This window comes from Gorilla gorilla, chromosome 9 (genome assembly GCF_029281585.2).
Source record: "Gorilla gorilla gorilla isolate KB3781 chromosome 9, NHGRI_mGorGor1-v2.1_pri, whole genome shotgun sequence".
In the NCBI taxonomy this organism is placed as follows: domain Eukaryota; kingdom Metazoa; phylum Chordata; class Mammalia; order Primates; family Hominidae; genus Gorilla; species Gorilla gorilla.
The window spans coordinates 90,885,289-90,912,103 of record NC_073233.2 but is presented as its reverse complement, the minus strand read 5'-3'; the positions used below and the strand labels follow the sequence as shown (position 1 = coordinate 90,912,103).

The window sequence follows — 26,815 nt, the reverse complement described above, 5'->3', positions numbered from 1 at the left end:
TAAGTAGGGTTCTTTACTTCATGCTTGTTACTGTGCATTGCAGATCTCCTAGAGGGGTACATAGTAGGCAGCATTTTCTAAATTTACTTTACTTTTCATCTGAGTAACAGTAGCATTTCAGTGTTGTGTTTTGTGGAACACACACAATTCTGGAAACAGCCTCTTAGCTTAAATCCATCCTTTGTGGTCTTGTTCAAATGCCACTTCCTCTAAGGCTTTTCTGTCTACCCCCAGAGATATACAATGTTTTCCTTCTTTGAACTGTACTGCCTTCACTTGTCTAATTGTCTCCTCACCCTTCCCCTACCCTATAAGAGGTCATACATTTTTTGTACATGTTATATCACTTTCCACTGCATCAGGGACATTGCCTTCCATAAAACTGCTCAAGAAATGTTTGCAGTACTGCATTGGTTCCTTAGTTGAGTCATCCTAGAGTCCAGAGGGCACTGGCAGGGTGGGGAAGCCTGAGGCAGATCTGGAGTTTGAGACCCTCACTATTTTGGCATGTAGATGGGTGGGGAGCTTACTCGCTGTGTCCTTGCTGGACACAGGGCCAGTGTAAGAAGTTGGTCCTGAAGGGCAGAATTGGAAAGCGAAAAACAAGAGATGCTGACATTATAAATCAAATGTGCTGAAGGCCTATTGTATGCCTGTGGTAAGCTTTGAATACTTAAACTTAACGCTAACCTTGCAAGTTGGTGATATTCTTCTGATTCTCTAGATGAGAAAATGGGGCATCAGAAAGGCAAAGCAGAAGTAAGTACTGGGGCTACAAAGATGAATAAAATCCAGTCCTTCACCAAGAGGCCCCGGGATATGGAGTAGATAGTCTTATGAGTAAATAATTGTGAGCAGTGGGGTAACTGCACGGATTAAACTCGAGGTATTGTGGGAGAACCAAATAGGAGACTCTGACCTCTGTATGGGAGATGGGAGGGAAGGCATGGCAGGTGGTGAATCCAAGAAAGCTTTCAGAAGGAGAGTGATGCCTGAGCAAGGCGGAATAAGAATGCATGGGCTGAAGCATGGAGGTGAGACGTATCACGGGGAATTCACTGTTACTGGGCTATAAAATGTGAGTTTGGTGAGAACTGAGGCTGGCAAAATTGAGAGGATATTATAAACAGATTGAAGAGTTCTGGACTTGATTTTGAAATGGGAAGCCATTGTAGGGTTTTCAGTAGAAGAGCAACAAGCCAGCACGTGTTTTGGATATGTATTAGCCAAGGTGGAAGTGAATCTGAGCTGGGTAGGACCTGAGGCAGGGCCATCAGCTGGGGCTCTCAGCACTGGTGCAGGGGAGATAGGACGAAGTCTGACCCACGGCAGTAGCACGAGTAGAAGAGAGGAGGAGACTGGTTTGATAAATATTCAGCAGGGAAATCAGCAAGACAGGAGCAGACAAGAGTCAAATACAACCCTCAGGCTTTGTGCTTGTGCATGCCTCTTCTTCCCTTAACCAACATTTCAAGTCTGCCCTTATCTGAGTGCTGACCTTAAGCAAATCCTATGTGAAATGTAGGTTTATGAACAATTAATTAGGAGACAGTGTTTTATGGGGAGATTGTGACATGAGATTTCTTTAAATACTATTGCTTTCAGAGCATTTATATGTTGTGTATCTCAGAATTCTTATTTTTCTAACTTCAGGAACAAATCTATTGGGTAAAGCAGTGGTTCCCAAGCTAGATTATCACCAGAATCAACTGAGAATATTTTCCCCCAACTATTAGAAAAATTTTAATCATACTGAGAATTTGAAAGAGTAACAAATTGAACACCCAAATACCCACCAACTAAATTAAACAATTGTTAACATTTTGTCTTATTTCTCATGTTTGTGTGTATGTGTATATATACACATACATACATATGCATATATACATATATGCTGGACCATTTCAAAGTTGCAGATGTTATAACACTTCACCTGAAACTCTCATTTCAGTATGTGTTTTCTAAGAATAAAGACATTTGATACAACATAAAATTGTATCTAAAACAAAAAACAAAATGATCATCTGATATCAGGCCATGTTCATATTTCCCCAGTTGTGACCAGGGGGTATTTTTACTTCATTATTATTATTTTTTAAATTGCCCATTACTAATGAAAGAAACATTTTGTAGTACTCTAGATTTCACTTCTGATTCTGGTCAGTTTTTCTTTTTTTTATTTAAAAGTTGTCTTTATTTTAAAATTATAAAATAAAGGATACTTATTTAAAAATTCAAGCAATGCAAAAATATCTAATAAAAATATCTAAAGTAAAAATTGGAAGACCTTTCTCCATTATTGGAAGTTAATGGAACAGACTTTCTTAATCAGAATATCTAGGGAAGGGATCTAGCAGTTTTATTTTTAAGAAGCTCTTTGGACCAAGTGCGGTGGCTCACACCTGTAATACCAACACTTTGGGAAGCTGAGGCAGGAGGATCACTTGAGGCCAGGAGTTCAAGACCAGCCTGGGCAATATAGTGAGACCATGTCTCTAGAAAAATTTAAAAATTAGCTGAGTGTGGTGGCATGTGCTTGTAGTCCCAGCTACAAGGGAGGCTGAGGTGAGACAATCACCTGAGCCTGGCAGGTCCAGGCTTCACTGGCCATGTGATCGTGCCACTGGATTCCAGCCTGGGCAACAGAGCAAGGCCCTGTTCCCTGTCTCCCCCACCCCTTCACCCCCACCCCTAATAAGAAGAAGCTCTTTGGGTGAGTTTAATGCAGTTCAAATGGTACCAGCATTTAGGAAACACTGGTCTATTGTAAGGCATACCTACAGCCGTGATTTTCACTTGTGATCAAACGAAGAAGTACTTAATTAAGTGCCTATGATGCATTGAGCTATGTTCTAGGAATGTGGATTATCTAATGAAATACATAAAATATATGATCTGTCTTCAAGAACATCTTGTTGGAGAGATAAAACTGACATTCACAAATCATTAGGAGGAAGGGAATTAATATTTATAGAGCACTTCCAATAGGCCAGGTACTGTGACAGATGCTTTACAAAAATATCTCATTTAAATCTCACAACAGCCCTTGAGGTAGTGACATGGGATCTTTGGGGCGTTGCTTTTCTGGCTGGAAACCTGTGGCTAGTTGCGCCTTTGCCCTAGTTTTGCTCAGGCCTTCTGGGCTTGTTCCGCCCACTCGGCCTGGCAGGCTGTGCTCAGCTCATGCTACCGGGCTGGATCCCATGCCTCCAAGGGAGACTGGAGTCAGGCGTGGAGCAGACAGAGGTGTGTGAGTGAGCATGGAGTCTGGCCTCTGCACAGCCAGACATCCCAGCTGCTGCTGCCGGGCGGGCAGCTCAAGGTGCTTGCATGGGCGCTAGCTCTCTGTGAGGCTGCAGCGGGACCAGGTGCGCTGCAAGCAGCTTTCCCAGCTGGCACTGGGGAATGAGGTGGTGCCCGGAAGCTTGGAGGCGCCAGGAACCACAGGGCCCGGAAGAGGGAGTCACAGCCCTGGATCAGGGAGCTCCCAGGTCTGGGCTTCCTGGAGGGCCACAGCTCGTCTCTCCTCTTCACTCATAACCTGGTGAGCAAGGGACATGTTTCAATCCTGTTTGTGTTACAGCAACTCTTTTAGCCTCACCATTCAGTGAGTCTCAAGTTCTTGTCCTATGACCAGGAAGAATGAGGTACACAGACAGGCGGAAGGGTAAGCAAGACAGAGAGGAGCTTTATTGAGCAATAGAACAGCTCAGAGAAGACCCGCAGTGAGCAGCTCCTCTCCATGGCCAGGATGTCCTGATGAGTGTTTAACTCCTAGCGGAGAGGATAGCTCCTCTCTGCAGGCAGGTTGTCCCAACAAGTGTTCAGTTCTCAGCAGAGAGGGTAGCTCCTGCTATCAGCAGAGAAGGTAACTCCTCTCTGCAGCTGGTCATCCTGTCATCTGCAGCTCTTGGCAGAGAGGAAGTGGCTCCTCTCTGCGGGCAGGTCATCCCATTGTCTGCAGCTCTCAGCAGAGAGGAGCCCCTAGAGTTGGTGGCTCCTCTCTGTAGCTCTCAGCAGAGAGGAGGCCATAAAGTGAGTGGCTCCACTCTACAAGCAGGTTGTCCCATTGTCTGCAGCTCTCAGCAGAGAAGGTAGCTCCTCTCCACAACTGGTTGTCCCATCCTCCCTCTGTTCCGTGGTCTGACTGAACCCAGGGCTTTTATGGGTCTTAGAGGGGAAGAAGTGCATGCAATTGGTCCATGGGTGGCCATGGGCAGGCTGAAAAAGGCACCACAAATCTCCACCCTGGTTTGTGGGACTCGCAGCCCAGCTCCCAGGCTTCAGGCTCCCCTGGCCTAAAGGTGGGGTCTCAACAGGGACTCACCCCCTTCTGTCCAGGAGCTTGTCTGCCTCCTGCCTCAGTTGTGGCAACAGGCACAACAGGCTGCTCGTGCCAACCGGCAAGTGCAGGCCAGCGCAGAGCTGCCCTCAGCCCCCACCTTGGCTTTTTCCCATGTTTGTCGGTGCCTAAAGTCCGGAGGGGGCTGAGGCAACAGAGTCCTAGCATGAGCACACCCAGCCAGGCTGTGACAGTGCCCGAGCTTGGCCCCAACCCTGCTCTGAGATTAGAGCAGGCATAAGGAGTGGGGGAGAGGCCAGGCAGTGGGAGCAGGCACCTCTGAGCCTGCACAGGCAAGCGGGGGCCTTCCTGGACCCCCAAGAGTACAAGGATGCCTGGGTCTGCAGCCGTGGTTTGAGTGGCTGTAGCTGTGCCCGAGAGGGTGGGGCTTCTACCTGCTCCGTGGAGTGGGAAGCCTGGGTCTGCAGCCATGGTTTGTGTAGCTGCAGTGGCACCTGGGTAGCTCCCTCCCCAGTTTAGAAGGGGTGGAGCTCTTGCTTGTCCCTGGCTCTTGCCAGCTCCATGGAACATGCAGTCCTGGCCACGCCTTCCAGCTGTAGCCAGCATGATGGCAGTGGCTGCTCCAGACAGCTCACCACTGTCATCAGTAGGCAGTATTATTCCCATTTTCTAGTTAGGGGAACTGAGTCTCAGGGAATGACTTGCCCAAAGTCATTCAGCCTGTAAGAGATGGAACAGAGCCATAATTTTAACCCAAATCTATCTGAATCATTCCATTAAGCTACCTCTCATGGTAACAATAGCCAACAATTGTATTGAATTTCCTACTGAAAAAAAGTACTCTTGCTCCCACTCTGATATTTGAATCAGAGAATGATTATAAGACCAAATACGATCAAGAGCTAAATTTGTGTGTACTAGTAACTTAGTGTTCTAAAGGTTCAGAGATGGAGAGATGAGGGAGGACTTCGTGGGGGAGATGGCATGTCTGCTGCCCTGAAGGAAGAAGCAAACTAGAACAGTTAATGGGAAGCTAGGTGAGAGAAAGATGGGGCAGGGGAGTGGGGGTTTGTGTTGCCACATGGTAAAACATGGTAGGCATGGAAAACAGGTGACAAGAGGCCACTTCCTAGCCACTTGCTTCCTGAGATAGCCAGGCAAAAGGGAAAGAAACAAAATGACCTGTACCTTAATTTCCATCTTCACTTTTGCTGAACATAAATACATAGTTGTTATTTTTAAAAAAAAAAACCTTTTGGCCTGGTGTGGTGGCTCATGCCTGTAATCCCAGCACTTTGGGAGGCTGAGGTGGACGGATCACTTGAGGTCAGGAGTTCGAGACCAGCCTGGCCAATGGGCAAAACCCCCATCTCTACTAAAAATACAAAAATTACTGGGCATGGTGGCACATGCCTGTAATTCCAGCTACTCAGGAGGCTGAGGCATGAGAATCACTTGAACCTGGGAGGTGGATGTTGCAGTGAGCCGAGATCGTGCCACTGCATTCCAGCCTGGGTGACGGAGTGAGACTCTGTCTCAAAACAAAACAAAACAAAACAAAAAGCACAAAAAAACTTTTTACACTCAAATAAAGCCAAATACTTACAGCTAACTGATCTTCAACAAAGCGAACAAAATATAAAGTGGGGAGAGGACACCTTGACAAATGCTGCTGGGATAATTGGCCAGTGACATGTAGAAGAATGAAACTGGATCTTATACAAAAATCAACTCAAGATGAATCAAAGACTTAAGTCTAAGACCTGAAATCATTAAAATTCTAGACAATATCATCAGTAAAACTCTTCTAGATGTTGGCTTAGGCAAAGAGTTCATAGCCAAGAACCCAAAAGCAAATGTAGCAAAAACAAAATAAATAGATGGGACCTAATTAAACTAAAAAGCTTCTGCACAGCAAAAGAAATTATCAGCAGAGTAAACAAACAACCCACAGAGTGGGAGAAAATACTCACAAACTATGCATCTGACAAAAGACTAATATCCAGAATCTACAAGGAACTCAAACAAATCAGCAAGAAAAAGAACAAATTAATCTTATCAAAAAGTGGTCAAAGGACATAAATAGACAATTCTGAAAAGAAGATATACAAATGGTCAATAAACATGAAAAAGTGCTCAACATCAGTAATTATCAGGGAAATGCAAATTAAAACCACAATGAGATACCACCTTACTCCTCCGAGAATGGCCATAATTAAAAAATCAAAAAATAGTAAATGTTGGTGCAGATGTGGTGAAAGGAAACACTTTTTTTTTTTTTTGAGGTGGAGTCTTGCTCTGCAGCCAGCCTAGAGTGCAGTGGCACAATCTTGGCTCACTGCAACCTCCGCCTCCCAGGTTCAAGTGATTCTCCTGCCTCAGCCTCCCGAGTAGCTGGGACTACAGGCGCATGCCACCATACCCAGCTAATTTTTGTATTTTTAGTACAGACAGGGTTTCACTATGTTGGCCAGGATGGTCTCAATCTCCTGACCTTGTGATCCACCTGCCTTGGCCTCCCAAAGTTCTGGGATTACAGGCGTGAGCCACCATGCCCAGTGGAAAATGGAACACTTTTACACTGCTGGTAAGAATGTAAACTAGTGCAACCACTATGGAAAACTGTACAGAGGTTCCTTAAAGAACTAAAAGTAGAACTACCATTTGATCCAGCAATGCCACTACTGGGTGTCTACCCAGAGGAAAGTAAGTCATTATATGAAAAAGACACTTGCACACACATGTTTATAGCAGCACAATTCACACTTGTAAAAACATGGAACCAGCTTAAATGCCCATCAACCAATGAGCAGATAAAGAAAATATGGTATATATACACCATGATATACTACTTAGTCATAAAAAGCAATGAAATAATGGCACTTGCAGCAAGCCGGATGGAGTTGGAGATCATTATTCTAAGTGAAATAATTCAGGAATGGAAAATTAAATATCTTATGTTCTCACTTGTAAGTGGGAGCTAAGCTATGAGGATGCAAAGGCATAAGAATGACATGGACTTTGGGGACTTGGGGGGAAAGGTGGGAGGGGGCTGAGGGATAAAAGACTACACATTGGGTACAGTGTACACTGCCTGGGTGATGGGTGCACCAAAATCTCAGAAATTATCACTAAAGATCTTAGCCATGTAACAAAAAGCCACCTGTTCCCCAAAAACTATTTAAATAAAAAAAATTTTAAAAAGAAATAAAAATCTCTTTGCTACATTATTATTATTATTTTGATACAGGGTCTCACTCCTGTTGCCAAGGCTGGAGTGCACTGGAACTATCACGGCTCACTGCACCCTCTACTTCCCAGGCTCAAATGATATTCCCACTTCATCCTCTAGTAGCTGGGACTACGGGAGCACGCCAACATGCCCAGCTAATTTTTGTGTTTTTTGTGGGGACGTAGTTTTGTCATGTTACTCAGGCTGTTCTCGAACTCCTGGGCTGAAGTAATCTGCCCAACTCAGCCTCCCAAAGTGCTAGGATTACAGGTGTGAGCCACCGTGCCCAGCTTCGATACCTTATTAAGTCACTGAAGAGTTTAGCCCCTCAAGTTTTTCCACTTACATTGCACTGTGATTTTTCCATGTCCCCATCCTCCCCTCCAAGTCATTCTGAACATGAAAGGGCAACCATTGAGGGTCCTTCAGCTAGTAGGACTCCAGCCAGATGTGCACACATGAATGACATTTGAGTGAAAATGCAACAATAGAAGTCTGTATGAGGAACAGAGGTTGCTTACATAGAAGTGAGAAGGGGGTGTGTGTTTGCATTGGTGCTCCCAAGTTCTCTGAAGCTTCCTTCCGACTCTGTTCTGATTATCTTCAGAGCCTGGAGTTGGGACCTTTTGCAAATGCTGTTGTATATATTACGGTCAATTGTGTAGAAAGAGGATGCACTTGCAAATCAAAACACCTGGATTAGTGTCCTGGCTTCACTGCCTACCAATGTATTTGTTAGCCTTGGGCACATTTTTAACTTTTTAAGATTAAGTCTTATAGATCTTTGTAATTTGTAATTAGGCCCCCTGTCTCTGCCATCATTAAATTTATCTAATCACTGGATTATTTTCAGTAACAAATAAATATGCTGTAATATTTCTTATCTGAAAAGAAACCAACCTTCCCAAATTCCCACAACCTTTTAAAATTTTGTCTCTTAAATATTGCAAAATAAATTTATTTTTTAACTTAAAAATCTGTTGACATTATATCCCCTGTAGCTATCTCCTAGTTTCTCTGTTTCTTTTCTCAGAAACACTTACATAAGTTGTCCATAGTTTTGGTCTGACTTTCTCCTCCACTCCCCCGATTCTAATCTCTTTCTCTCATTTCATCAGGACCGTCCTTGTCTCTGTCAACCAGTGGCCTTCATGTTGCCAAATCTAAGGCCACTTCGTTGTTTTTTTGTTTGTTTGTTTTATTTTGTTTTGAGACAGAGTCTCACTCTGTTGCCCAGGCTGGAGTACAGTGGCATGATCAGAGCTCACTGCATCCTCAACCTCCCTGGCTCAAGCGATCCTCCTGCCTCAGCCTCCTCAGTAGCTGGGACTACAGACACGTGCCACCACGACCAGCTAATTTTTGTATTTTTTGTAGAGATAGGGTTTCGTCATGTTGCCCAAGCTGGTCTCAAACTGCTGGTCTCAAGGGATCTGCCTGCCTCATTCTCCCAAAGTGTTGAGATTACAGGCATGAGCTACCATGCCCAACCCATCTCTTTGTTTTAATCTTAGTTATTCTCTTAGCAGCATTTGACAAGACTGATCACCATTTTCTTTGACACTCTACTTCTTGATTCTCTTCCTACCTCTCTGAGCTTTCTTCAGTCACCTTCTTCCCTCAATCTCTAAATGGTGATATGCCCAGGTTCTGAAATGGCCCTCTTCTCTATTTATCCACTCTCCATAGATATCCTCTGATAATTCAATGGCTTTAAATAACATCCATTTGCTAGTGACCCTCACGTTTGTATCTTTAGCCTCAGACTCTCTCTCTGGAACTTCAGATTCATGTCCACATAGATGTCTGAGAGTCCTTACATTTCCTAACATGGCCAAAAGAGGACTCTTGATTCAGCTCCACTCCAATCTCGCTGTTTTCCCAATCTTCCCAACTTCACAAAGTGGTGCCATTATCCCCCCATGTGTTCAAGTCAAATATCTAGGTGTTACTTTTCATTTCTTTCTTTCTTTCCCATCCTCTTTCCAATCCTTTAGCAAGTTCTATCTTCTCTATCTTCAAAAACACTCCAAAATTTATACCCTTCTCTCCATCTCCACTACCAGCACCCTGGTCCAAGCCATATGATCTCTCACCTAGACTATTTGCAGTAGCCTCCTAACTAGTCTGTTTGTTTCTACTGGTATCCACACCATCACACCCTCCATTATAGAGACTAGAAAAAATTTTTAAAATGTTAATTGGTTTGTGTCACATTTCTTAAAAGCCTCTGCGTGGCCTTACATTGAACTCAGAATGAAATCCAAACTCCTTGCCCTGGCTTTCCAAGCTCTATGTGACCTGTCCCACAGCAGTCTCCCAGTTCTCTTCTTGTTGACCATGTGCTCATCCTCAGTGTCCCTTCTTTCAGTTCCTTGAACATGCCAAGCTCATTGTCACATAGGGCCCCTGTACTTGCTGATCTCTACGCCTGAAATGTACTTCTTCCATTCTTCATGTGCTTGACTCGCCCCTTCCTTCCTTCCTCTTTTTCTTCCTTTCCTTTCCTTTCCCTTCTCTCTTCCTTCCTTCCTTCCTGCCTCCCTCCCCCCTCTCTTTCTTTCTTTCTCTTTCTCTCTTTCTCTTTCATTCTTTCTCTTTCTCTCTTTCTTATTTCTTTTTCTCCTTGCCTCCCTCCTTCCTTCCTTCCTTCCTCTTTCTTTTTCTTTCTTTCTTTCTTTTCTTTCTTTCTTTGTCTCTCTCTCTCTCTCTGCCTCTGCCTCTGCCTCTCTCTTTCTTTTCTTCTGTCTCCCCCTGTCTCTCTTTCCTTTCAAAAGGAAAGAGGTCTTAGTCTGTTGCCTTGATTGGAGTGCACTGGTATCATCAAAGCTCACTGCAGCCTTGACCTCCTGGGCACAAGGGACCCATCTGCCTCAGCCTCTGAGTAGCTGGGACTACAGGTGTGTACCACCACATCCAGCTAATTTTTAAATTTTTTGTAGAGATGAGGTCTCACTGTGTTGTCCAGTCTGGTCTTAAACTCCTGGTCTCAAGTGTTCCTTCTGCCTCAGCCTCCCAGAGTGCTGGGATTACAGGTGTGAACCACCAAGCCTGGTCTGGCTCTTTCTTATTCAATTCTCATCTTAAATATACCCACTTCAGGGAGAACTTCTGTGACAGCTATCCAGTCTTTTCCTCCTGTTTTAATTCTCTACTAGCACTTATCACTGTCTGGTACTTTTCTTGTTTATTTATGTATATGCTTATTTTCCCATTCATTCATTCATTGCTCTATTTTTATGCTGTATGAGGGGGGACCTTGTCTTCTTGTTCATCATGGTATCCCCTGCTTCTGGATATGTGACTTGCACATAGTAGATGCTCAGTACAAATGTATGAAATGAGTGAATGTTTTTCTCACATGTAAAATGTAGAGGCCAACACTTATGTCTCAGAGTTGTTGAGGACTTGCATTATCTAATTTGATAATGCAGGTAAAGTGGATAGGTCTGTGCCTAGCACATTGTTTTTATAGAAACTATTATTTTCTAAGTATCTGGCTTATTGTAGACATTCAATAAAGGTTAGTTCTCTTTCTTTATTTCTTGCAGTCTGGATCTCCTGCAGTATTTTATATTTAATTGACCTGCACTTTGGGTCCTCCAATGCACACAGAGACACTGCATTGTAGCAAGATTTGACTTTCTCTTGGGAAATTATAGTTTTCTTCTCTTTGGTTATATGATCTTTGCCAATTAACTCTCCTTAAGATCAAATTGCTTTGGGGTTTGATTTCCTCATCGTAGTGTTTAGTTTCTCTGAAAAGCACTCTCAGCTTTTGTGTGTACTGATCAGTTTTTCTTTTGCATTTATTTAATATTTAGTCTACTGAAATGTCAGGCAATGAGAATACAGATAGGAATTTGCAGGAGCCTCTGTCCTTAAGGCCTAGTGGAGGAAACAGGATACATAAACCAACAAGAATAATAAAGTGTCTGGCCAGGCGCAGTGGCTTATGCCTGTAATCCCAGCACTTTGGGAGGCCGAGGCAGGCGAATCACTTGAGGTCAGGAGTTTGAGACCAGCCTGGCCAACGTGGTGAAACCCCTGTCTCTACTAAAAATACAAAAATTAGCCAGGCATGGTAGTGCATGCCTATAATTCCAACTACTAGGGAGGCTGAGGCAGGAGAATTTCTTGAACCCAGGAGGCGGAGGTTGCAGTGAGCCGAAATCACACCATTGCACTCCAGCCTGGGCAACAGAGTGAGACTCTGTCTCAAAATAATAGAAATAAAAATGAAAATAAATTTTAAAAAAAGTGTCTATGGAGAAACTCTGCAGAACATAGAGGAGGCACAAAGTAGACAGTGACCAATTCACAGGGAGGGTGATTTGGTTTGAGAGATAATTGGTTGTTTACCACCCAATAAAGAGAAATGAGCCCTGTGAGTAAAGGTGTGAAGGGATGAACCTGTCTAGGGGCCCATGCTCTGGGAACTTGGCAAGACTGCGTGATCATAGCGGTAGTCATAGTGGTAACAGGTCATGAGAAGCAAAGCCTGAAAGATACGAGGTGCTGGGCTGTGGAGGGCTCTGCATGCCCTGCTGGAGAATTTGAACTTTCGCCCAACAATAACAATAACAGTAGCAGCACCTAACATTTACTGAGCACTTCCTCTTTGCCAGGCCCTCTTCTTTGTACTTTATTGTATTAATTCCTTTAATCTGCACAACAGTCCTGTGGGGTAAGTACTGTTATTATCCCTATTTGTAAATAAATACACATAGGATAGGTATTGAATTTGTTCTTAAAAATAATAATAAATAAATAAATGTAGGCACCAAGAGGACAAGGAACTTGCCCAGGGTCACCCAACTCGTAAAGAGTATTCAGAGCATTCAGAAAGAGCAGTCTGAGGATTCAGACTCAGGCAGTGTGGCTCCAAAGTTTGCCCTCTTAACCAGGGCACTGTACTACTTCTTACAGACAACTTTGTGGGGGCAGCCAGAGCCCTGGAAGAGTTTTAAGTGTGGGAATGACATGATTAGATTAGTTCTTTGGAGAGGCTGCAGTGGAGTCGCATTGCATCTTGTACAAGTGTTCATTTCTAAAAGCATTGAAGGCAAAAAATGCCAAGTTCCATTTCTTCTTGCCTCTGAGTGAGGTTTGCTATGCTAGTGGTGGCGTACCACATCTTAGGCAGTCCAACACAGCAGCTTTTTTCCTCTATCCTTAGAACAGAGGACAGAGTCTTTGGAAGACATGCATATAATAGATGAATCATCAGTTTGTGTTGAGGGACTCTGTTGTTTGAAAAGCACAAAAGTATCACACTCCTGCAGAAACTGAGCCCCTCAGTGGTGACAATAGACTCAGCCTCCCCTCATTTAGTGCATGTCCAAGCCTGTGCATTGCTTAGATAGTGTTTTTCCCTGCCCTTGTTTCTCTCTCTAGAGAAGTCCATAGTGATATGGGTGCGCGTTAGGCCTGTGATGGTCTGCATTGCATTTGGCAGCAGAATGGAAGAAGGACAGCCTGCAAGTGGGGAGGCAGGAAGAAGGCAGGGAAAACAAGCAGAACATAGCAGCTGCTGCCCAGCTACCAGAGTCTGGCCTTGGTGAAGGGCAGGGCAGGAGGCCAGGAGAGTAAGAGTATGAGAAATGTAAAGAAAGTTAAATATTCTGGACCTAATGACCAATTGAATTGGTTTCCTTCAACTTTCTTCTGATCTGAAAACTTAGTACATCATTGTATCTTTTTGTTTTCAGTCTGTTAAATGCCTTTCTAATTCCAACTACATTATTCAGTCTTCCAGCTTTAATACACAGTACTCGCCATGTTCTTGGCTTATGGCTACTGAAATAGACCTAAGAGTCATCTACAGGTGTTAGGAACCTTGATTGGTCCATTTATTTTGTCATAGTGGTACAATATTCTCTTTTTTACTTACAAACTGACATTATGTGGGGTCTCTTGATAGCCACCATTATGTTATAGTACAAGATTTATATTAAGTTCTCTGGTTTCTCAAAATTGAAATGATTTTGTAACTGCTTTAAAGAAATGTTGATGCGATTACAACAACGATCAAAACAAAACCAAACCAGCCAGTACATAGGAAAAAGAAACTAGGAGAAACACATCAAAATGTTGACAATGATTGCATTTGTATTGGCAATTTTATTTTTCCCTTTTCTGTGTTTTCAAAGTTCTGAAAATGTGTCTGTGGTACATACAAAATGTTAACAACTTGTTTTTTAAAAAATAACAAACTTCAAAAATAAAAGGTCTCTGTAATCTCATAATTCTAGCATAACACATTTTTACTTTTGAAATGCCCTTGTTGATAAACATGTGTATTTTTCATAGCTGCAGTCCTGACAAATGCAGCTTTGCAAATTCTTTTCATTTTACAGCCTATTGTCAACATTATTTCATTTTTCTACACAGTTTTCATAATTGGCATTTCTAATGGCTGCCTTGCATTCCATGGTGTTGATGTTCTATATGGAACTTTCCTTTGGACATTTTGATTGTTTCTAGTTCTTTACTGTTTTAGATAAGAGGTAATGAGTATTTTTGTTCATTTGGCATTTTTGGTTCGTTCAGTTGTTTCCCTAAAGTGAATTCTCAGCAGTGAGCTAACTGCATGAAAGGTTTGGATTCTTTTATGGCTTTTGGTATGTGCCAAGTAAGACCCTGCCTTCTGGAAGAGCCCATTGAATGTGGATGGTCACTGGCTTCATATATGTGTACCTGTCCCATGTTTCCCTCCCCACTATTGAGCCCCTAAGATATTTTAATAATGTGCATTGGAAAAGATATAAATATAAAAAAAAGGAAATAAGCTATTCATAATCTCACCACCCAGAGGTAAGAATTTTAAAAATTTATTTCCTTCTAAGTATTTATTTATTTATTTTTGTTTTTTAGAGACAGGATTTCACTCTGTCTGGAGTGCAATGGCGTGATCACAGTTCACAGTAATGCCTAACTTCTAGGCTCAAGAGATCTTCCCACATCAGCCTCCTGAGTAGCTAGGAGCATAGACATATGACACCACACCTGGCTAATTTTTAAATTTCTTGTAGAGGTTGGGTCTTGCTGTGTTGCCTGGGCTGGTCTCAAACTCCTGGCCTCAAGCGATCCTTCCTTCTTGCCCTCCCAAAGCACTGGGATAACAGGCACAAGCCACCACGCCCAGTCCAAGTATTTATTTCATAATGCTGTATCATGTGGCTTCTCTGTTAGCCCTTCTCTATTGGTATATAGAGGTTTTACTTCTCCCTCCATCTTGGGGGTCATCTTAGCCAGATGTGGTGGCCCACACCTGTAATCCCGGCACTTTGAAACTCCAAGGCAGGAGGATCACTTGAGGGCAGGAGTTCAAGACCAGCCTGGACAACATAGTGAGACCACATCTCTACAGAAAGTAAAAGTAAGTAAATAAGTAAATCTTTGTGCACATTTAGGAAGCATTCTGTAGGAAAATTCCCAGAAGCAGAATTTTCCTCTTGCTGGGTTGAAGTGTGTGGACCTTGCGAAGGCTTTTGATGAGTATTGAAAGGCTTTTGATGAGTATTGAAAAGTTGCTATTGAGGAAAGTTGTGCCTCTTTCTACTTCACCTGTTAATGTTTGGATGCCATTCCTGCCTTCAGTAGGTTAACACCAGTGGCCATTTATTTATCTGTTTATCTTGAAATAAGTTTGGACCTCTCTGGTCTTTTGTTATTTGTTTTTATTTTATTTTATTTTATTTTATTTATTTTTGGTGTTTTTGGCTCCCTGGGCATGTTGTTCCTGGGATTAAAATCCCAGAATTTATATTTTCTTTAGGATTTCCCTCAGGTTCCATCTGTTGCTAAATTTTACACATCCACATCTTCCACCCAGCTCTCAAACTGTACCCTGCAGCATGGTTACAGAATTCTTGATTTCACAGACTTTTTGAAATCTGGAACTCTTTGAAAGAGACTACTTATTTTGGCTTAAAAATTTCCCCGTTTTTGGCCGGGCGCGGTGGCTCACACCTGTAATTCCAGCACTTTGGGAGGCCGAGGTGGGCAGATTGCCTGAGGTCAGAAGTTTGAGAACAGCCTGGCCAACATGGTGAAACCCAGTCTCTACTAAAAATATGAAAATTAGCCAGGCATGGTGGCGGGTGCCTGTAATCCCAGCTACTTGGGAGGCTGAGACAGAATTGCTTGAACCCGGGGCGTGGAGGTTGCAGTGAGCTGGGATCTCACCATTGTACTTCAGCCTGGGTGATGAGAAACTCTGCTCAAAAAAAAAAAAAAAAGTTTCCCGCTTTTTGGCCATTTCTTTAATAAATACTTGTTGAATTCAAGTTTAAGGAGCTCAGGGTTCATTGTTATGTGATGGAGTCTAATGTATATGGGAATTGAAGAGAGGTGAATTTGGGCCAGATTATGAAGAACCTTGTTACACCATCCTACCCAAGGAGTTGAACTGCATCCTCAAGGCTGATAATTAGTTGGCACTTTTGGGAAAACACTTCGTAGACTGGCCGCAGGGAACCTGGTTAGAAGTCCACAGTAGGCTGGGTGGGGGAGAGCTGACTAGTCCCTGAGCCATGTTGGTGCAGTAGGGACAGGGGTTAAGCAGGGGTGTATTCAAGCAGGCCTTGGTGACAGATAGGTTATGGTATGCTATGTGAGTGTGTGTGCATGTGTGTGCGTCCATCCCTGTTGAGGGAAAATTTGTACCCTATCTTCTGCATAAGAATTTGCCATGATACAGGAGTTTGCCAAGATAATGCACTGGAAAACACTTAGGAAACTAAAAGTGCTCTATAGATGTAAAAACATATTGATAGTAACAGTATGTAAGAAATTCTGCCCAATGGGGTTGATTCAAGGATGCAATAATGGCCTGGTGTGTGTAAAGCTCTAGACAAGTAGTCATTCTTTTGCTTGACACAGGACCTGTCACAAACTTGGGAGAGTTCTTTTTTTGTCTTCATCTATTCAGGTTGCTGAGCATGTGGACACTTGCTTCCCTCTCACTTTTTCTCCTGCTTCCAGTGAGGAGGGAATCTGAACAGCTGAGGGAGGGGTCCAGCCTGGTGTGACAGTCTTCCAACAGGAAGAAGACATCTCTGTTCCTGGTAGGCCTCTGATCTCCGGGGCAGAGGACCATCAGGGGAAAGACTTGAGCCCAGTTCTGAGCCGTGGCCCTGACCTCTGGCTGCCTGGCCAGGCTGCTTTGTGTGTTCAGCCCGGTGGGAGGAGACTGAATAAGCCGATAAGAAGGTTCTTCCGGTCCAGCCAAGCAGGCGCAGGGAAGCTTCTGCAGAGGAAAGATTAAACACGGTCCCTGATTTAGAGAATACAAGGGGGAAGGCAATGGGGCAAAGCCCAGACCTCTTTGCAGTGGTATTGTTTATTGTTGGAGGAGGACAACAGAGGGAGCCCCACCTGCTTGTGCAGAAGACAGAAACAGCAAGTTGGGTCTGCAAGTGCCTTTTTTAGGGCAGTTTAACAAACATGTTTTGCAGACAGAAGTCTCCAACTTGGAAGGGGGTCGATGAGTGGGAAGGGTATCCTTTTTCTTCCCGCAGGAAACAAAGCAGGAGTATTTCCAGGCACATCTGAGCCTCTTTGTCAAGCACCTGCTCCCAGGTGCTGTGGTACGAAACAAATTAGCCCCGCCTGGGGAGTTAACTGAGTGGGTCCTAAGCGGTGGCCTCTTCCCTTCTCTTCTCACCTATATGTGGAAAACCAAATCTGTGCTTAGTGTAGGGATGCTCCCCATGGCCAGCTTCTCACTATGGCAGAAAGAGCACCAGAAGATAATTCAGGTGTTTGCTTGGGTTAATGCTGATGAAATGCTGCTTTGTGGAATCATTCTCATGTTTGGAATCCCAAATCCGTTTTGTATTTCTAGGAATTAGGAAAATATCAAACATAATATATGAAGAATAAAATAAAATATTTGATTGTCTTGATTTTTGAAAATAGTATTATGGAGGTCTCAGGCCTGCTTTATTTTTCATTTTCATTTTTACTTTTTGCATATCTTAAAAAGTATTCTAAGGGCTGCTTCTGAGCTCCTTCCTCCTAACTCCAACCCCAATCCATGGCATGTGTTCATGCCAGCCACCCCTGTCAGTTTTGTCTGTGGCCTTGCCCAATAGAGATTTATAATTTGCAGATCTTATTTGTCCTGGCAGCAGCTCTGATTTGGAGTCAGGGGACCTGTGTTTGCTCTTCCGGCTCTGTTGCTTACATGCTGTGTGGCCTGAGGCAAGTCACTATCTTGGTTTCAAATCTCATTTCTGTAAAATGGGGAGAAAAAGATGAGCTCCTTCTGCTTGCTCAGAAATGTTCTGTGTCAGAGTGAAGTGAGAGTAATTTCTAAGCTGTAAGAATGTGTGAGAGTTTTGTTTTTATTCATGACACAAGCAAGCTATTGTTTGATCCATTGGTTTTGGCTGCCATACTGTGGATACTTTGTTTTGAGGGAAGTTGGTCTGAAAGAATGAATCCTCCTTGTAGAGACTCACTATGCTGAGACATGGTTTAGAGAAAGCAGTGATACACACAATGAACTGGAAAAGCAACTCCAGAGTCTGGGTGGGACATTCCTTCCTGGGGTCCCTGTCCCATGAAGGGGTGCAGCTGGGCAAAGAGAAAGACACAAAGATTGAAACAGAGTACCCCAAATAGATTTTTTTTTAAACAGGGCCTCTCTCCCTGTATTAGGAAAACTGTCTTGCTTTTGAAGCACTACTATAGACTGAATAAAAAGGCAGAGTATAATTTAAGAGTTGGAGGTTATCTTCTTTCCTAGAAAGAGCTAAATATTATAGCCTCCCCAGGGGCAACTACTGTTGCCAGTTTCTTTTGTGCCATTCCAAAAATATCTTGTGCCTATACAGATATAGAATCATATGCCCCCGCCCTTTCTTCATACTGTAAACACACCATTCTTTGCCTTGCTTCTTTCATTCAATACATCTTGCAGATATCCATAGCAGGCTGTGTGGTGGTCCATTGTTGTATGGCTACCTTAATCTATATAACCATTTTCTGCTAATGGACTTTTAGGTTGTTTTTATAATTGCTATTCCAAATACTGTTGTAATAAATATCCTACTACATGTGCCTTTGTGAGTATAAATGTGATAGATTCCTAGAAGTGCAATTGCTGGGTCAGAGGGTTTGTAATAGCGTTTTTAGCTTTAAATCAATAGTGCTCTCCATAGAGGTTGCATTGATTTACCTCCCACCAGTAGTATACAAGTGCCCCATTTCTCCATAGTGTCACCAGTACAGGATAAACTTGGCCAATCTGAGATGAATGGCCTCTTATTATAACTACATATAGTTAAAATGATAATTTATTAGTTTAAATTTACTATAGTTTGAATTTACTTTTGTGAGTAAGGTTGATCAGTTTTTTTAAAAAAATATGTAAGTGCTATTTTTATTCCTTTCTTGTGAATTATCTGCTCATGTCCTTAGCCTATTTTTTCTAGTCGGTTATTGAATTTTTCTTATTCATTTTGTAGGAACTTTTTATGCATGTAATCAATTAGACCTTAATAATATATATTGCAGTCAGTTCTTCATTTTTATTGTTTTGCCATACAGAATTTTTGAAACATTTAGTGAAATTTCTCAGCCTTTTTACTTTATAGCCTTGATTTTGAGTAATTCTTAGAAAGCCTTCTCTACTTTAATATTGTATATATGTATATATATAATGTTTTCTTCTAGTACTTTTATGCCTTCAGTTTTTTAGATCCAAACTTTGAATCCATCCAGAATTTATTTTAGTATAAGGAGTGAGACAGACCTCCAACTTAATTTTTTTCCACAAAGACCTGGGTTTTGAATCCAGGCACTTTTACTCATTAGCTGTTTGATTTTTGAACTAATTAATCTCTCTGAACCTCAGTTTTCTTATCTGTATAATGGGAATATTAATACCCATTTGATGGCCTACTGAAAAGATTAAATAAGATTACATGTGGAAAACATTTAGCACCGTTCCTAGCACACAGTGTGTTCAAATCATGGTCCAAATGGCCAGGAACCTGGGGACACATAGTGTGTTCTGGCAGAGGAGAAATTCTAGGTAGCCAGGATACAGACGCCACCTTGTGACTCACTAGTGTGTCAGAGTAAGTAAGTCACTTCATTACCTAAACCCTCAGTTTCCTCACTTGCAGAATGAATGATTAGAGCTTTCTCTTGAGGTTGTTGGGAGGTCCAGATTAGATAATGTCTGTGAAAGAATTTTGTAAGCTATAAAGGGCAATGTAAAAATGCTGGAGTTTACAGTCTGGTGAATAAGGAGCAGCCACAGCACAGGTGGGTGTTTGACATTTGTGGCCAAGGAGAATAATTAACTTGCAATAACATGAAATTAGCAGCTGATGTAAAGCAAGTGAGCTTGTAGCAGTTGATTATAGTAATGGTTAGTAATTGCCTCCTAGTGATTAAGCAATAATGAGCTTCCAGGGACAGAACCTTGTTAGGCGGAAAGATGGATGAAAGGCTTTCAATTCAGTGTACACTTACTGAACACAGCAGTGGGACAAGCAGAGACAGGTGTCTTGTTGAGGTACAGTCTTTGTCCTTAAGGATAGTAGGGGGTGAGAGACACATAAAGCATGGCTCCTTCCGTGGGCCAGACACACATGCGGGGATACACTTGGAGGAAGGTCCACAGTGCTCTGGGATCATCAAAGAGGGTGAGACTCACCTGCTGAGCCCCCTGTGCCAGTCTGAACCCACCCTCCAGAGTCTGACCCAGATTCTAAAGAACCCCTATGATGCCTTCTTGAAATTTTACTTGCCCTTTTTTATTCCTCTGGTTGTTTTGGATTTATCAGGGATATCTTGTTTCTCATGCCCTGCCCATCGCCCTCCACAGCTTCTGGGCAAGCATGGTGTTATGCCTAGGGCCTCTATTTCTACTGTGACCTGAGTACTCAGATGGGATGTCCAGTTCATTTTGAATTTCAGGTAAACAACAAACTTTAAAATATGTCTCATGCAATATTTGGAACAAATTTATATTAAAGTGTATTTGTTGCCATCTGACCATCTGAAACTGAAATTTGACATGGTCAGGGTGATATGACCTGGATTTCATATTATTTATTTTTTAAAAACTATATCTGGCAACCCTACCTGGGCAGCTCTTATTTCAAATGCTATAAAATATAATAGTGTTTACTACACTAATGTTTCATGGAGCCCTAGTAGCAAGGCATATATAAAAGGTGTTTTATATGAGAAAAGAATTCTCAGCTAAAATCATGTTTGGTAAATCCTGTATTAAATGAAGTTAACTGGCCTTCATTATGGGAATTTTCAGAACATTTTAAAACTCCAAGATTAGGTGATAGTATTTAGTATTTCTCAAAGTTATGTTACTGTGAAGCTATCCTCTACATCCCCCACTTACTGAGTATCTAGGGTTATATGACCAAACGTTGAATGAATTTTGAGGGTCTCTGGTAATCGGTTCTATTTGCAGACCATGAGTTCTGATTTTGGGTTTTGGGAAAATACCATTCTATAGAAAAAATTTATATAATTCTATGATGCTGTTTTTTTTTAAATTAACAAATTTGTAATAAAATATACACATAGACACGAGTGTATATAAAGAAAAAGACTAGAGCCAGGCGTGGTGGCTCATGCCTATAATCCCAGCACTTTGGGAGGCTGAGGTGCGTGGATCACCTGAGGCTGGGAGTTTGAGACCAGTCTGACCAACATGGAGAAACCCCGTCTCTACTAAAAACACAAATTACCCAGGCATGGTGGCGCATGCCTGTAATCCCAGCTACTGGGGAGGCTGAGGCAGGAGAATTGCTTGAACCCAGGAGGCAGAGGTTGCGGTGAGCCGAGATCGCGCCATTGCACTCCAGCCTGGGCAACAGGAGCAAAATTCCGTCTGAAAAAAAGAAAAAAGAAAAAGACTAGGAGGATATATACCAGAATGCTAACTGTAATTATTCCCCAGAGAAGGTCTGGGTAGGGAAAGAGATGATAGATGATTTTCTTTTCCTTTTTGCTTGTCTGTATTTTCTGCAATCAGTATATATGACTTTTGTCAGAATGGTGGGAAAAACCATTTATATATTTTTAAAAGGAGTACCTTTCCATATATTATCTTATTTGCCTCTCACGCAACTTACTGGTATAGATTCTAATATCATCCCCATTTTATGGATAAGGAAACCACACAGTGCTCTTTAACAGATCCAGGCCCTCTTGCTTCATCGCCTATGCTGCCTCTTTGATATGGAAGCATAACCACACTTGCTGTTGTGGGAAGGGGCCTTGTTGCCTGTTTACCCAGCCCCTCCATTTACAGACCAAGTCAAGGCCCAAAGGACCTGCCTGAGACACACAGTTTTTGAATAAGGACAAGTCACCAAAATATTTTAGGGGACTAGGGTTTGGAGGTGTGTCAGAAAGTTGGGGCGAAGACCTGGCCTCTGACTTTATCTGTTATATTGAGCCCCAAAGGGAAAGAGGAAAAATGCACAGGTGTGCAACAGTGAATACAGGCTTTTTTAAGGCCACTTATTCATTTATTTATTGACAGAGTCCCACTCTGTTGCTCAGGGTGGAATGCAGCAGTGTGATCATGAGTCAGTGCAACCTTGAACTCCTGGGCTCAAATGATCCTCCTGCCTCAGCCTCCCAAAGTGCTAGGGTTACAGGTGTGAGCCACCACGCCTGGTAAAGGCCACTTTTAAAGAATGGTTTAAATGTTGCCAAATTCACATTGCTTAGAGTGGTTTTTGTTTTTCTTTTTAAGCTTTTCATACTAGATTTCTTTTCCTGTATCTTTTTAAAATTCATTTTTTCATCTTGCTTATCTATTTTTCCAGTTTGAATCTTACCCATATATCCATTTATTTACAACTATTGTGGTGACGATGATATTGGGGATCTTGCTTGCTCATCTGTGCTCCTGTTTATATTCCCTATGCCTGGTACTTAGTTACAGGGATGAATGATGACTGAATTGTGAGAGTGATGCAGCTAAAGTGTGACTTCAGGTCCTGAAAGAATCCTGGGCTGGAGGGCACGGTGAGGAGCAGCGCTTGTGTAATCTGAAGTCAGTGTCTGGCTCCATCAGTGTGGGTGTGTTGCTTCCGGAGCAGGGAGATTCTAGAACACTGTAGTTCAAAGGGCCTGGGGACTCATTCAACTGAGCCTCTAGCCCTCATGACAGAGAGACAATGTCAATTACAAGGCAGGGGGTAGCAGCATCCTGTTGCAGAAAGAACTAGGCTTTGGGGTCAGATGGATCTAGGTTTGAATCCTGTTCCTGAGACTAACTAGCTGTGTGATTTTAGGATGATATCTCTGTCTCAGCTTCCTCTTCTGCAAGTTAGGGATAATAATATGAGTACTTACATCATAGAGTTATGAGGATTAAATGAGCAAATACATGTAGAAGAGTACCCAGGACATAAAAAGCACTGAATAAGTGCCAGCTGTTATCAATGTTAACAATAATAGAATATAAAATACTGCAGTAGTGTTTGGTAGTAGCATATCTTGTGGCATGTCTACTCCCCATATGAGGCATGACTTTTGTTGTCAATTTAGGGCTGGGTGTAAATGCTTCTGAATGGGTTTCCCTTATTCAGGGGGAAACGCTGTCTCATCACATGGGGATTGGTGATGCCTGGGCTGTTACTTTATGTACCAAACAGAAGGGCTTCGTCAAAGAGTAGAAGTTTGCAGATAATCTTGTGATCTTTTCATTCAGTAATGTGTTTTCCATTAGAAGCAAAACAGTAACTACAACAGATAACCTGGAGTTTACAGTCCAGCTTTACCCATAGACAGCCTGCATTATTAAAGACCAATTTTTACCCAGAGGTCCATTTAAAAAACATGCAACGTCTTGGCGTGGTGGCTCATGCCTGTAATCCCAGCACTTTGGAAGGCTGAGTGGAAGGACTGATTGAGGCCAGGAGTTCAGGACAAGCCCTGGGTAACATAGTGAGACCCTGTCTCTACAAAAAAATTTAAAAAATTAGCTGGGCACAGTGGCTTGTGTCTGTAATCCCAGCTACTTGGGAGGCTGAGGCAGGAGGATCACTTGATCCATGATCGCGCCACTGCACTCTAGTGTGGGCAACAGAGCAAGATCCTGTCTCAAAAACAAAAGAAAGCAAAACAAACAAACAAAAACACATTCAACAGAGCATTAGAGTAATTTCTTATAGAAAGGGGTAGTGTCTTAACTTATTCTGTAGCTTGCTCCAGGTGATAACCACATGAGATAATGTTCACCATGACAAAGCCTTTTTTTTCACCTTCTTTTTCTAAAGGTGCATAATTTGGGCACCGTTAACTTTCTTTAAGAGCCCTGTTTCTAAAGTCTTTACTTTTGACATTCTCCTCTGGATTTCCTGCTTTGGTTCTTTGACCTCCAGCAAAGATGTAGAAATGAGTGTGTGTCAAACAATCTAGGCACAGAAAAAGAATGCAGTCCAGTCCTGTGTTTCCTGTTTCTTATGGGCTTATGAAAGCAGAGAGTTGTGGTCCACAGAGCCTCATGCCTTCCTGCTGTCCGTGTGCCTTTCCGTGAGTTTTATTATTTTTCTTTCTAATAGCGTTATTGAATTTTAGTTTACATATCATGTCCCTGAGTGTTTATCAGGAGTTTGACTTTGATTCTTATTTAAACTTCTACAGGGTGGTAGAGTTTTATATTTGAAGCCAGAGGGGAAGAGGAAAGGGTGATCACATTGATTAAGTGCTTGCCTTCATCATGTAATTCATCCATCTTTCTTGAGCTTTTGCTCTGAGCCAGCATTGTGAAAGGCACTTGGGTAGTGGTTCAAGGACATGAATGTGACAGCCAGATTATCTGGGTATGAATCTCAGCTCCACTAGTTATCAGCTGTGGGACCTTACGACTGCTTTTTTAACTTCTCTTGTGTCTCAGCAGCCCCCTCTACCAAATTAGGATACTAATAGTATAGCGTCCCCCTCATAGGGTTGTTTTGAGATTAAATGACTTAATAATATTGAATGAGATGATGATGATGATGGGGAGGGGTTAGGATCTGGACTCAACCTGACACCTCATTACTCTCATGCTGCTCACAGTCATGAGTGTACATGTGTGTAGGGCTGAGGTGCTGAGGGATGGGGCCAGAGTGTGAGATATGTGAATAATTAATTACAGGTAGCATGGTGAGTTTACAGCAGGAAAGGAGGAGGGCATTGTGGGAGCCTAGAGCAGGGAGGCCCAGGACCTTCGTAGGTCAGAGGAGCAGACTGGAGGAAGTCATGTTGAAGCTGGGATCTCGGGGAGGCTTGGGGTGGTGGGGGAGGGTGCGAGGTTCAGTTGTGTTTTGTGTTCTAGGCAGATGGAACAATATATGTGAAGGTCTAAGGAGAAAAGCAATCCCATGGTATTTAAGTAACTGAGGACATCCAGTGAGCCTAGAATGTGGATTATGAGGAGAGTGGTAGGAGACAGAGCTGGCAGTGACAGCAGGAACCAGATCATGGAAAATTTGAGAATCCTTTTAAGGAGTTTGGGTGACAAAGAGCCAGGTACTGTCCTTAGGGGCTCCCATTCATTCTTTCATGCATCACAGTTCTGTGGTATAGGTGTTATTGGCCCCATTTTGTTGATGGGGAAGCTGAGGCTTTGAAAAATTGTCATTTGCCCAAAGGCACAGGCTTAGAAGGTCAGTGCAGCCAGGGTATGAACCTTGGTCTCTCTGGCTCCATTTTTTATGATACCATATGCCTTTGGAACATGAAATCTGGTGCTTAGCTTTATGATTTCAGGCCACCCTCTTAATTTCCTTTAACCTCAGTTCACTAATCTGTAAAACAGATAATGTGTTAGTAAATACAAACCTTATATACTTGTAGAAACAAATGGAAATACACATAAAGGGCCAAGTATAATGCTACCACTGCTTATGGACCCAGATTCTTGTACAGAGAAATGTTTTTCCTTCACAGGCCCAATGAACTGGGATGGAACCCCATGAGCTTGGTTGTCTTGGGGTTGGTTGTTGGCTTGGTTGTCAGTCATTTTTCCAAGGATTAATTGAAATCTACACAGACATCATCTTTGCACACAGGGAATTTACTCCCCTGGCTACTTGACAGGTTCAGCTAATTGGGCTCTCCTCTCTGCCCTACAAGCCTGCAGGCATTTGAGCTCCAAGTCTGCTGGTAGGAGTGACCCTGACGCTTTCCTATCTCCCAGCACCCTTCCCCTCATGAACTCCCTAACTGCCCATTTCCTCTGTCTCCAGAGTCTATTGGGTCTGTTCTGCCTACACCTTAAGAAAAGAGCTCCACTCTTGCACTGTTGGCGCAAATTGTTATTTAGCTTTTTTTTTTTTTTTCATTATTTAACTTTTCTCATGTTGGTCTTGAGGGGAGACATTGTCTCTTCTCTGTATTTCCTGTGGTGATAACAGAATACTATAGTAGGCACCGAGTAGATTACAATTGCTTTTACCAGGATAGGGCTTTATGTGTATCAAGGTTGGTTTTTTTTTTTTTTTAGACAGAGTCTCACTCTGTCACCCAGGCTGGAGTGCGGTGGTGTGATCTCGGCTCACTGCAACCTCTGCCTCCCAGGTTCAAGCAATTCTTGTGCCTCAGCCTCCTGAGTAGCTGGGATTACAGGGGCACGCCACCACACCTGGGTAATTTTTGTATAAGGTTCTTTTGTAAGTTTTTAAAAATCTTCACAGCAGTCCACTGAAGTAGACAGAGCATTCTTTTAGTATGCCCTTTTAGTCACAGTCTTTCTAGCGCAGTTGGAGAAACTAAGGCCTACACATAAGCAACATGCCCATTAATTAATTTTTTATTTCTATAGGATAGACATTTACAAAGTGTAACTCTGTCCCAGGGGCTAGGAAATAGAGCTGACAGGCATAATCCCATCCCTTAAGGATGAGGCAGATATTTGAACAAACAATTGTATACGGCAAGTGAAGTTTTAGGACAGAGGAGTGTTGAAAGTGTTTAACTTTATTTGGGGAAGATCAGTGAAAGATTCAAAGAGAAAGAGTTGCTGGCATTGGACCTTCAAGGACTTCAAGGTGCAGAAGGGGTGGAAGGGAGGGCATCCCAGGCAGAAGAAATGGCACATACCAAAGCCCAGAGGAGTGAACAGACAGGCACTTTGGGAGGCCCTGTAGCATCAGCATGGCTGGCAGGAGATGTATAGGAGGTAGAGGGGAAAGATGGCTATGCCTACCATTTGTAAGACCCTAAGACTTCCAGAAGCAGGAGACTAAAAGGGCCCTTTATAGTTCCTTCCTCTTCATTCAGTCTCCGCA

General features: G+C 42.7%; 1 protein-coding gene across 20 annotated transcripts in view; it reads left to right on the top strand.

The window, feature by feature from the left end:
• RAB30 (RAB30, member RAS oncogene family) overlaps positions 1–26,815 on the top strand; it is a 92,757-nt gene that overhangs the window by 47,406 nt on the left and 18,536 nt on the right. The window contains exon 2 of one of the 20 annotated variants that reach the window (XM_063693445.1): positions 16,471–16,606. The exons of 18 other annotated variants lie outside the window; for them this stretch is intronic. The gene's annotated coding sequence lies outside the window, so the exon portion shown is untranslated. Of the gene's footprint in view, positions 1–14,411; positions 14,917–16,470; positions 16,607–26,815 lie in introns of all 20 variants that reach the window. One more of the 20 variants, XM_063693433.1, reaches the window with a different exon arrangement.